The sequence below is a fragment of the Crocodylus siamensis genome, chromosome 1, assembly GCF_052110815.1.
Source record: "Crocodylus siamensis isolate JL-2025a chromosome 1, ASM5211081v1, whole genome shotgun sequence".
Taxonomy (NCBI): Eukaryota; Metazoa; Chordata; order Crocodylia; family Crocodylidae; genus Crocodylus; species Crocodylus siamensis.
In genome coordinates this window covers 398,715,983-398,729,269 of record NC_143395.1, presented here as the reverse complement: position 1 = coordinate 398,729,269, position 13,287 = coordinate 398,715,983, and the positions used below count along the sequence as shown (strand labels likewise).

Sequence of the window (13,287 nt, the reverse complement as noted above, 5' to 3'; positions counted from 1 at the left end):
TATTACACATTAATTTCAGCCTCTGTAGGAAATTTGGTGGCATAATGTGCCTTAAATGATTTGGGGCACAGCAAACTCCTTCAAGGAGTTTTAGCTTGCTGTTCCTACAGCTGTGGAGCAAAGCGCTGGGCTCTGTGCAGCTCCACGCTGTGCAGGAAACCCTGCAGGCAGCAGCCCAGAAAAGCAGGCTCCACGTAAGAAAAGTGGCGAGCCTGATCTTCTCCCCTCCCCCCTGGAGCCTACCTGCCTGCCTGAGCCGTGGGGTGGAGGGAGCTGCTGCTACCATGTAGGGAAACACCAGCCCCCCCGCAGCCCAGGGACTGCTCTGCCCACCTCTCCCTGCCGGAGAAGCAGGTAAGTCAGTGTGGTGTGTGTACGACACAGGGGTTTAATCAGCTCTAAATTGAAGTGGTGTCTTTTAAAACCCACTGCTTCACTTTAGGGGCCCTGTTTCATCTACACATGCCCTGAATTTGGGATCCCAAAATTCTCATATCTGCATATTACTGGTACATTGTTGCTATGTTACCTAGCCAATGCTCATTCAGAATATATTAGCACACAGTTTATTTTTTTGTGTTCTACTAGTTCAGGCACATATATATGCATCTACATGCTGCAGGTCAATGATATGCTGAGACATTTTGCGGCTGTTCTGTGTGTGCTTGCTCTCAAAGCTAAAATTTGGGACTTAAAATCCAGGTTTTGGGGGAATGCAATTAAGTGACTTGATTTTTCAGAACTGTTAAGTTACAGAAACCAAGTTTGAAAATTGAGTAATTGATTCAGTAATGTTTAGAACTTACCCAAGAAACCCGAGAGAAAAGGTACTATCGGCTGAGGTACATACAAAGAATTATTTTTTAACTTGATGGTGCTATTAAGGTGTCTAAGCAAGAAAAGAATATTCTAAAAATGACCTGCTACCGAAGTATTAGACTTTTTTTAAAGTACCAAAAAACACCTATCTAAAGTAATCACAAAATGCTACAAAACCCTATTGAAACATAATGATAGTGTTATAAACCCACTTAGAAGACAGCTCTGCTAAAACTATAGTGACATAGCCAATAAGATATGCAAAGAGTGACTTCAGGCTGATTCAAGTTTATTATAGTCCTGACTAACTCATCCACAGAGAGTCTCACTTTTCTGGCCCACCTGGTAGATCTGCTGTCTGTGGACTACAAAATGTTACAGATCTCATCTCAGCTGCTCTTAATGTACATTTTGCCATCACATTGGGGACTTTGCTAATTGGTTAAGTATGTTCTAGTGCCTGGCCACCAGCTGCCAGACACAACATTGCCTACTGCTGCCTTAATGCTGTTTGTTACAATAGTTATTTTGTCTGTCTTATGGACTTCTCTGCCACCAGGAAGAAAAAGGCAGTCTGAGATTATTTTGACCCTTCTGCTCTTCTTTCCCCGTCAAAAGTCTAAATTGCAATTAGGAATTTCAGCAACTTTCATGGATTCAGACAGCAGTTGAATAAATTTCCATAGAGATTTTTTTCCCCTAGTAACAGAGAGATCAGTAGTCCCCAGGAAACCAGTGTTTACCAGAAACTAGTAGATTGTGGTATTATTGTTGTTTAGTCATAGATGAGTAACAAAACTGCAACAAAACTTGCAACAAAACTGATCACTTAATATGTACAAATGGCTAGATCAGGGGTAGACAGCATTTTTGGCCAGAGTGCTGAAAAAATGGTTATGTGTACCTTGTAAAGTGGTGGAGTGCTGGCATGCCAGAAAAACAAAACCAGGGCAGGGGGTACATGGCAGGACACACTGCATATTGGTATAGTTAACACTCGTAAATGCTGCTTTTCTATGGTAAATACCAGGTTTTCTAAAAATTCTAAACCTGGTGACAGTAAATAACACTTCATATATTACCTTTATTCTTGGGTATTATTTTTTGTTAAGCATGTTGTGATGAGAGAGAGAAAAAAAGAGAAAGAAGAGGGAAAAGGAGAGGAGAGAGAGGAAAAAAAGAGAGGAGAGCAAAAAAAGAAAGAGAAAGAAGTAAAGAAAGAAAAAGGGGAAAGAAAAAAGAAGAGAAATAGAAAAGGAGAAAGAGAAAAAAGAAAAAGAGGGAAAGAGAAAAGGAAAGAAAAAATGAGGAGAGAAGGAGAGAGAGAGAGAGAGAGAGAGAGAGAAATGGAAAAAGAGAAAGAGCGTACGTCCCTCTCTGCCACTGTTTCCCATGGCTATTGGCTATGGCTTGGGCCCACTGGTTCAGCACAGTGTCCAGCAGATGGAGGCAGCGACACCCCAGAAGCAGCCATTGGGGTGCTCAGGCCTCCCAGATGGTCCTGGAGCAGGGGAAGCCTAGGGCCAGGACTGGGAGAGAGGGCCCAGTCAGGGCTCAGGCAGACAGACACCCCATCCCACCTGGGGGAGGGGGCAGTACTAGGGCACCAAGCACTGGGGCAGGTGCTCAGGGCAGGGTCTGGGCAATGCAGGGAGATGCAGGTGCAGGAGGAAGGTGCTGCAGGCAGGCTGGCCCAGCTGGGCCCTTGAGAAGGTGGCAGCTGTAGGAGAGAGGGGACTGCCCTGGGACTCTGCAGACTCGGGCTGTGGCAGGCAGGCAGGGGCACCCAGGAGCACCTGAGGTGGGACCCAGCCTGGACTGGCCATCCCCACACTGCTCCGTGGGGATGGGCTGCAGCCGCCCTGCCCTTGAGGGAACACTCCCTGGCCGAGACGGGACATTCAGGGGGCTCCCAGCTCCGGGCTCGGCCTCCCTGTGCACTGGGCACAATGAGAGCAAGGCGGAGCTGCCCCCGGTGCAGGGGCCTAGCTGTGGGAGCCCCCTTGGCCCTGGGAAAGGCCGCCGCAGGCAGTGCTGAGGACTGAGCTGGCTGGGAGCCTGAGCACAGCAGCCCTGTGCAGCACTTGCCTCGGCCCCTGGAGAGGAGCTGTGGGTGGGCAAAGCTGGGGCCCAGGCAGGCTGGGGCAGCTGTGGCAGTTGTTCCTGGGGCCTGGGAGGCTCCCACAGCCAGGCTTCTGCACTAGGGGTGGCTCTGCCCCGCTCATGCTGTGCCATGTGTGCAGGGAGGCTGAACCCGGAGCCAGGAGCCTCCCAAATCTGGTGTCCTGCCCCAGCCAAGCAGACCGTCTGCACCGCATCTCTGTGGAGCTGCACGGGCTTGGCTGGGTCCCACCTTGGGTGCTACTGGTCACCCCTGTTCACCTTCCAGCTGCAGCCTGAGCCCATCCATGGAGCCCTGGGGCAGCCCGCTTCCTGCCCAGCTCCTTTGTTCCCAAGGGGCTGGCTGGGCCAGCCTGCCCACTGTGCCTTCCCCCATTCCTGCTTCTCCCCATGCTGCTGGACCCAGCCCTGAGTGCCCAGCCCTAGCACTCGGTGCCCCAGTACTGTCCCGCCCAGGTGGGATGGGGCACCCTTCTGCCTGAGCCCTGACTGGGTCCAGGGCTCACCCACCCGCTGGGAGCCTCCAGCGCTGTGGCCCTGTGCAGTGACTGCTTGGGCCCCGGCCCCACCCACCCGCAGTTCCCCTCCAGGGGCTGGGCAGTGCGGGGTGGCCCAGCCCAGGGACAGGGGGCAGGTCATCCAAATGCAGACGGTGACCCTGCCTGAGTTCTCCTGACTCTACCTTGGTGCCTTCTGCAGTGGTAGGACCTGTGGCTACTCTGGAGAGCCTGGAGCAGAAACTTAAAAATATTTTTTTTAAAAAACAATTTCCTTGCACACATCCTGGCGTGCCAGGGAAAATGTCTCTGTGTGCCACTAATTGGCACATGTGCCAGGGTTTGCCTATCCCTGGTCTAGATTGTGCTTGTATGGGCTGGTGGTGAGTTACAATACCTCCAGGGGAAGTCAGAAGAATTTTTTTTCCCCTCAGGAATGCATAAGCCCTCTCCAAATTCTGTAGTGCACAATCTTCACAACTACATGATCAATCCCTGGCTACTGTAGAAGAGGGGCTGCCACCAGCGGACCAGAATGACACTCCTGTTTTGCCTGTACTCATCCTATCAGGTGCTGACCCCCTCCTGAAAAGTCTTCCATTTCCTCTGTTCCAGATTACTTCCACTGAAGCCAAAGACACAGCCATAACCAAGAGACGCTCAGCACCTTTTAGACTCTGGCCCTCAGCTATTAGCTGTGCCATTCAGTATATAGCTTCCAACTCCAATTTTCTATGATACTGTGTTTCTCTTAATATCAGTATCAACACAAATTCAGTTTTAATTCAATATTAACCAGTTGTATAAAACATTATTTTTAAAAGTTAAAATGTAGGGACAGATTTTCAAATGGGGCCTCTGTCTGACCATGAACTGGAAGCTCCTGGGTGCAAACAGGTGTTCCCTGCACCCTGTGTAGGTTTAGGCATCTTACTTTAAACTGCCTAAACCTAGACTGGGAGCAGTGTTTGAAGCTCCTTGCTGCTGTGGGGAGCCCAATGCAAGTTACTTGTCATTGAGGTAGGGGCTGGCTAGACTGGGGGGAGGGCTGGCATGTGTGTGGGGGGGGATGGCAGGTCTGTGGGAGAGGGTTAGTGGTCTGTGGGGAGGAGGAGGGTTGTCCAGTTGGGGTGGGGGTTGGAGATATGCGGGGAGCTAAAAATAGGCCACGCAGGGAGATGGGAATACCAGAGCCCCAGGGCTTGGGTGAGTGGCTGAGGTTTCTCAGCTCCAGGGCTGGGCTGCAAATGTGTACAGGTGTTTGAGAAATCAGGTTAATCCCTTCCTGGATCTTAATGTAATACCTGTACATACCTCCATGAAAGATAATTGTAGGAACTATCAAAAGTAGGTTCCTTTAGATGTTGATCTGCCTGATTTGTAAATACAATCTAATAATTGGATGTATATGAACTTTTAAAAGTGAGTAGGGATTTTTGGGTGGTTCATTTTTATGTGTTCAAATTTTAGCCATATTAAAAGTCTCTATTTACCATGCCCTGACTCTCTGAAAAGCAGGCCTCCCTAAGTGGGCAATCAAAAACTGGAGAACCCAAAATCAACTTTGAAAATCTTAGCTCTTTGTTTTATTTTGTTTTGTTTGTACCTCCTTTTATTCAGCAGAAAATTGGAAACACTGAAGAAAAAATTAGGCGTGTAGTGTGTATATTACAGTAACTGTATTTCAATATGCTATCATGACATTTTTATTTATATTTTTATTTCAGAAGAGTTGTAATGACAAATTAGTAACTTTCTAATGGTTAAATGGCTTGCCATTGCCAATCAAAACAGGCTACCTAGTCTATTGAGCTTGTAATTGCTATATGTTGAGCATTTCATAGCCTGCTTGGTTTTCTGTTAGAGTTCCCTGAATGTTCTCATCTCTGATTTCTTCCAATCTAACACATTATTTTAATAAATGTTTCAATACCTGTATAGTGGATAAATAATATTTACAGTAATTCCTTAAGAAGAAATACATGGCCTAGGGACAAAGGCTAAAGGGACTGATTTTCATTGCTAAATCCAAGTCCAGCACTGGTCAATAGCAATGGAATAGCAATTGCCATCTGGTTGTAGGCCGAGGTTCTCTATGAAATGAATTGGTAGCCTCATTTAATTCGAAGTAGGCAAGTCACCTATATCCTAAAGTCACTGGTACAGAGCTGGAAATGGCTCTAATGAGCACAGAAATTTCACAGGCAAAGTGCTGAATGTACCAGGATACTGAACTACTGTTTCATATCTAAGGGGGGCTCCCCCTGGATAAGGATAAAGAACACTGTTAAACAGCAGCTGTGTTTCCATTGCTGCTGTATACTCCGTTTTGCAGGAGAACCCAGTTGCTGGGCTAGTGATCAATCTGGCAGTTTTTAAAAATACCAACTTCTGTCTACATGCACCATGCCCTATTTTGAGTTAAGTGGTGCATCAAAATTCAAACTAGAGATAGTGGGCCTATTAGACAGGGGGCTAAAGCTCAAATGATGGTGACAATGGAGCCAGTAATAAAGAGGAGAAAACAGTACATCAAGTTATGACTGCAGTTACTCTGTGCTGTTAATCAAATCAGTCTATGTAGACCAATACTGTGTCACAATTGGTGTGTTGACATGTGCAATTTGACGCGATAAACTTTGGAGCACTTTGAACCAGAATGCACTGCTCCTGGGCGCAACATCTATATGTGCTCCCAGGATAGCAGCCCTTTGAGCTGGGGCAGAACAGCCACACGCTGGCGGGGGTCACAGGGAGTCAACCCCAAGCTCCAGATGGCAGCATCAGGCAGTGGAGGAGCTGGCTGGGGCACGAGGGTGCAGAACCTGCAGGGCTGTGTGGCTACCTGGCAGGTAGCCCCCACACTTTAGCACTCTCATGCCCCAGCCAGCCCCTATCACTGTCTATATGTGCATTTCAGTGCAGTTACTTACTCTGCCATACGGTAGTACTGTCCTAATACGGCACATGTGTAGGCAGTGACACTACTGCGGAGCTAACTAGTTTACTCCATGGTAAAGTGCATATGTAGATGCACCCAGTGTGATTCACATTCACCTGAGGTGGGCTAATGTGAAGGGAGGAAATTGAATTTACTATCTTGAGCTAACTGTAACAGTAAAGACAACCCAACAGAAAAAGGTTTGGTATTAATCCTGGGAAGTCAACAGAGCTGTTTACAACTGGATGTTGAGAATGGGAGGGGAGGGGGGGAAATGCTGTTTGTCATGCTTAGTGCTGGGACAAATTTGTGAGTTACAAACCATTTAAATCGATGGGAGATCTGTAGTCAGACGGAATAATAGGTATTAAAAATAAAATAAAAGAGAAATCTGAAAACAGTCCAGGAGAGTAAATGCTGTTGGCTGTCAGCCATAATTTGTTTAGATAGAAGAGGATATGTCAAGCAGAGATAGGTGAGTTCTGTAAGCAGTCTTTTCAATTTCTGAATAAATTCACTTTGTGTTCACACCTCACTTGTATTTGCTTTCCACAGCTATTCTAGCCATGGGTGTACAGACAGCAACATTCAATGAAACAGGGAGTTTTAAGCAAAAATTGCAGAACATTGGCAGAAAGTAAATTAATTTGAATATTCACAACAGAAAATGGGTTTTCAGGATTATTCTCATTGAAATATGGAACAGAAACTTGCCATGTGACTTAGGTCTATTCAGATTAGTTCACATTTCAATAATAAACCATACTGAAAGAATTCCTGATCAAGTAGATGAGGCCCTGGAACAAGGAGATGGAAATTCCTGATCAAGAAGATTCATAGATTCATAGATTCAGACTATAAGGCTGGAAGGGACCTCCAAAGATCATTGAGTCTAGGCAGGAAAGACAACCGTCCAGTCCCCTCTTGAAGATTTCCAGGGTAGGTGATTGCACCACCTCTGACCGAAGCTTATTCCGCAGTCTGGACACCCTGACTGTGAAGAAGTTTTTCCTAATGTTGAGCTTGAAACAGTCTTCCAGGAGTTTCATATATTTCATAGACATTAGGGCTGGAAGGGTCCTTGCAAGATCATTGGGTCCAGTCGCCATGAGTTTGTGGCCATTACTCCTGGTTTTCCCCAAGTGTGCCCTGGTGAACAGTTGTTCACCAAGTCCTTGATGTACTCCCCTGATGTAGTATCAAGCTGCTACTAAGTCCCCTCTCAGCCTTCTCTTTTTCAGGCTGAAGAGTCCCGGGTCCTTCTGAGACTTCTAGAAAAAATAAGCAATTTCACAGTTTGATTTTCTTTAGGTAATGCTGCAAAGGCATGTTTTTTTAGAAAAGCTGTCCAGTATTGTGAGAATGACATTTGTAGTACTGACATGGTTATCTACCCAACATTGTTAATTGGGTAGATAATCCTCTTTCTTCCATAAAAAGCAAAAAACAAAAAAACCCCCAAACCCACACAACCCTAACCATGAACAAATTCATCCAACAAAAAACCTCTACCCCAAGCAGAAAGAAGAATCAATGGCTCTGTTAAGCCTGTTAGGGACTTCACTGTTGCTAATGTACATGGAAGATCCGCTGATATTGTGGAAAGGGATGGCAAGATCCAGTCCTAATGGAGACAGATCAAAATTTATTTAAAGAAAGTTTGGCAAACTCTTTCAAATATGTCTTACAGGTTCATAGTTTCTTCGCAGACAAGAAAGAGTGAAAATTCATCAATTCAACTATGCAACACAAATTATTCTTTCAGCTTTAATGTCCTTTAAAGTTAGGGGATGCCACATATAAGCTACCACAAGACAATATTGGAAAGCAGGTCAGATCTGTCCATTTTGTTCTACATCTCCTCTCTGGCTGTTATTTAGATAATCACTTAAGAAACTACCTATGAACTTTGCTGAATAAGCATAAACTTAAGCAAAGTGTGAAATACTTGCTTAAGTTTTTTGTTGTGTTGACACCTCAGATATTAAAGAAGAGAAACACAGATTGTGCTTTGGCTTTGCTGCTTGCTATTTGACATTGCTCTTGAATTCTATTCATTAGCCAATATGTTGTTTCATATTCCATCCTCAATATTACTAATGGTATCCAAGTGATCCTTTTGCCTCTGAGCCAGTCATAATTAATGCCATCACTACAAAATTTAAGGCAATGACAGGAGACATGAACTTCCAATTGCACAACTTGGAATTGGGAAAGGAGTGGTTTGTCATCTTATCCATTCCTTGAGGATTAATATAGGATTGTTTCTGGAATATGGTTTTGAGCATGAACAACTCATGCCTCCTGAGGCTGGGGGAGCATGGCGACTGCCCACAGGTGGCAAGGGTCATGTTGGTGGCAGGGGCATGGTGGTAGTGAGTGGGGCTGCCTGCTGGCAGCCATGATGATGTGGGTGGCAATGGTGGGCCGAGTGGGGACTGCCTGCAGGTGGCCGCGGCGGTGTTGGCAGCGAGGGGGCGGAGGGTGAGCGGCAACTGCCTGCAGATGCTGGCAGCAATGGTGGCAGCAGCCAATCTCAGGAGGTGTACACGCTCCCCCATTCCCCCCCACCCCCCATGTGTTGCCTGTGGTTTTGAGTGTTTTCTTTCATCCATGCTGTGACATGCCCCAACCCCAGATGTGGTTGTTTGCACCTCTGGGACATACTCCTCGGGTTCTCCCACACCTTCAGGATTGTCCTTCTGCCCCAAACCTCTCCCTGTTGTCACTGCTTGACCACTGAGAACTGGCTAGGGTATGCCAGACCAACTCCTTGGCCTTGCCCGTCTTACCCAGCCTTGCCAGATCTTAGTAGAGGGAATTTTGTTTGGTCATGTGTTTAAAAAAAAAAAATCCTTCCTTCCTCAGATGAAGCTTGTCCATATGGTCAAATGCTCTGGAATCACAGTTATCACTGACAATAAATGGGTTAGAAAGATAACACAAAAATGTATTATGAAAAACAAGAACAACCATAAGAAATCAGTAACTGTATTTTGAGATATAGGCAGATATATAAGAATAAACAAACAAAAGAAAATGGCAGAACAATAACTTGTTCTTACCTTGCAACTTAAATCCAAGATTGCTGTTCTTAGCTCAACAGGTTAGCAAACAGCCCCTGCCCCTCCTAGTAGCTTGCTTTACTCAGCCCATGGTTGACAGCCAACAGCCTTCCCTGTGCCCAGGAAGACTAGACAGTGCCCTGCTCTCAAGGCAAGCCTTAAGTACAATTTCCTTTCTGGTCATTTCTATAGCTCCCTCATTGGATTCTCAGGGCCCCCAGTATACATATAACTTCCTGCACCCCCAAAGGTGCATGTTTATCAGACTGAAAAGTTTTCCCAATCTAATTAAGACCAGGAGAATATGTGCATCCTTTCAGATGTGGAGAAAACTAAGCAAGCATCCCTAAGATGCCATCTCTCATTGAATTTCCTCCTCATGAGAAGTGTTCTTCCTGTTCCAAGGTGCTGCATATATTAGGGTTTCTCCTTTTAAAATGTAAATTTGTCATTGTCTGGAAGGCATATTTCTGAATGAACACATTCCTGTCAGATGCTAATTCTTCAGCCATTTAAGCTTTCAGCCTTTCCTAGGAAACTCATTGTTTATCACTTGAAAGTCATTATCATATCTCGCAATCCTGGCCCTAATATAACATATAGGAAATACATTTTAGGATGCATATAAGGATGATATACCTTGATGTTACCTATCTGTAGAGACTACTCATGCTGTATCAGTGAAACAACCCCAAGTAACCATGCAAGACACCCCACAAACTCCTCAGATTCATGACACATGCCATTTTTAAACTACTTAGGCAATAAGGCTTCCATCATTTCCCTTGAGAAAACTCCTGCATAATTTAATAGATCTCACTCTTTAAAAGTCTTTTCTCACCATTTTGGCAACACATTAATTCTACAGCTAGCACTATCAGCAGCAGCTTCAGAATGAAATAGAAAGAAGAGACAAAATGGGAACAGTGAGCAGAGAAAATTGGTTCTTAATTTTGCTCTCGGCAGCCTCTCTGCTAGCATTTCCTCTAAATAGAAGGGATTAACCTGCGGCCATTTCTCTTTAAGACACAGCAAAGGTAAAATGTGAACTGTACCTGTAATGATTCTGAGACTGTCCATATTAAGATATCACTGCTGCCAGCTAAATAATCAGCTTGTGATACAGATAACAGAATTTAGGACTTCACTCCTGGTGGGAGTAATATTTGGACTAGACACTAGACCGCTGCATAACAACATCTTGGAGAAGGCAAGAGGAGGGGGCGGTGGTATACATATGTTTGTAACATATGCCGGGTCATCTAGCCCAGTCTCCTGTCTCTGACAGCGGCATATACTGGATGCTTTACAGAGAGAATATAGGATGGAATGATCCTTCCATCCCTTGTCCACACCGTTCTGGATATTCTGAGTAGGTTATTTTCCTAACATGTGTTTAGTGCTTCTATCCTCCATAAATTTGTCTAATCCCTAATTGAATCCCATTATACTATTGATGCCACAGTTTCTGATAGCAATTCATTCGATCTACTAATTATACTTTAGGTAAAAATGTACTTCCTTTTTTTGTTTAAACGTGCTGCCTGATAATTTCATTGAAACATTATAAATAACAATTCCCTACCCCCTTTCTCCACATCATGCATGATTTCATAGGCTATGATCATACCTTTCTCTACTAGCAAAGGTATTTCTCCTTCATTAAAGTCAATGGGATTAGTTACATGCTTAAAATGAAACATGTTCTCATGTATTTGTCTTTACTGTGCTACAGTTCTCAGCATTTTGCAGGTTCAAAAACTCAAGGCAAAATCCTACTCTTAGAGTGCAATAACTTACTGCTCAGTAGAGTTGGTGGGCACTAACCATGATGTGACGCTACTGTGCAGTAGAGTCTGAAAAAAAAATGGGAATGGTACTGAGCAGTAATACCAGTTACCATGCAGTCATTTAGTACTTGGTTATGCAAGTAATAAATGACTGCACAGAAACAACTGCAAAGTCCACTGCTTCTGTAGACATGGCCCTAATTAAGTAAATGCGCATTGACTTCAATAAGAAAAGGAGTAATTCCCATAAGCAGTTTATGGCTGAAGTGCCTAAATATGAAATATAGTAATAATAAAAACAAATTTAGATTATAATGGTGCCCCAAACTTGGCAGGAACTTTATAAATGTAGAGGAAGATACCATTGGAAAGAGCTTTCAGCAGAAGAGGAAAAGAAATATGAAGGAAAACAGAAAGGGATCCAAAAGGCAAGCAAAGTGTTCGCTATATGGACAAACACAGGGCCAGTGAGTTCCAGTTTAAAGTAAGTGGGTTCAGATCCGTGGTGGGTATAAGTAGTCATGGCTCTGTTGGAGTTAAGGAAGTCAGCAGACATCAGATGAGAATATGTCTCAAAAACTGTAATATAATTAGTTTATAAGTTATAAAAGATAATTCCTGTAAGTATTCCTTTCAGAGGTGTAGTTTCTGTGCCAAATGCTAGAACAGCCCTGGATGACAACTGCTGAATATATTGTATACTCCAATATGCACTGAAGTTAATCTAATGGTGGCACATATGCTATGAAGGAGAATCGGTATGGGTAAGAACACTCTAGAAACACTCATTGACTAGTATTACTATTGATCAGTGTGGGGACCAGAATTTCCATTTCACAGGGATTTCTGATATTTTGAAATGTGTTTTTGTTTTGAATTGGAATTTTGAAATTTTATATAAAATGAAACTAGTAATTTATTCTTTATTTTCAGTTTCAGTTTTCTCATTTTTTGTGGAGAAATGAATTTTGAACAGTAATTTTGAAAAGATAATATGAAACGTTTCAAATATTTAGACCTTACTAAAATATTATTTCAAATTTTGTTCAAATTGACACATTTCTGCAGAATATATTGATTTCAGTAAATCATCAATTTCCAAGAGAAAAAATTCTCCATCGTTTTTAATTATCTACATTTATTACAATTTTTACTCAAGAACATTAATTATACCCTACATAAGTTGAAACTCCTCCAGCGTTTCCACAAATCTTTCTATAATCGCTGCTTGTTTAATAGTTATTATTTTTTTTAATTTTAATTTTTATTATTACCACCCTGGTTTTACAAATGTAAAGTAAATGTAAATGGTACGTCAGCTATAAAGTCAACATTATTAATTTAATTCATGCTCACTGTTGATAGAAGCACATTTATATTTCATGGTTTCTAAATTCAAAGTACTGTAATATCCAGATCTGGATGGTTGCTTTCAGGGCAAAATGATAAACAGCATTGTCTCTTGCAGTTAGACAGCAATACTTGAGATCAGTCCATTCAGCAACAAATCAAAAGATTTATATTAAGTAGGAAAGTCATATTAATCTTGCCTAGGTAGCACCAATGTAGGAAACTTGTTTAAAACCAAACCTAGAAACCTATGAGAGAAGCAGATTATATTTCAGCCTGGAGAAGTCATATTAACATAATAATGTAAAAGGAAGTAAACTGTATGTAATTTTAGATTTTTTTTTTGCTTGAAAACAGAAAAATCTGTAAGTACAGTAGTGACAAAAATAATGTGGTTAGCTGGTATTCTGCAGGTTCGCTACCCTTGTGGTCTTGACAGAACACATCTGAAAAGATGTATTACAGTGCATAAAAAGTCTTTGTTATAGGTATAATGCTTCTCGACCTAATATTTTATCTTCTGTAAATTTTTATATAGTGGAATTTTAGATATTATATGGTATAGTAGCTTGCTTTACTTATAGTGAAGAAAAATGAGTATTTAATGCAATGTGATAAATGCTGCAGAGATGTTATATATATATATGCATGTTGGGGGGGGTGTGGGGGTGTGTGCGCACACACGTGTGCGTGTTTGTATTAGG

At 43.1% G+C, this 13,287-nt stretch overlaps 1 long non-coding RNA gene across 1 annotated transcript in view; it reads left to right on the top strand.

Moving 5' to 3' along the window:
- The first annotated feature begins 243 nt into the window (after positions 1 to 243).
- The window catches only part of LOC149875272 (uncharacterized), a 107,867-nt gene continuing 94,823 nt past the window's right edge, over positions 244 to 13,287 (top strand). The window contains exon 1 of the long non-coding RNA XR_016440016.1: positions 244 to 354. This is a non-coding gene — a long non-coding RNA (uncharacterized LOC149875272). The remainder of the gene's footprint in view (positions 355 to 13,287) is intronic.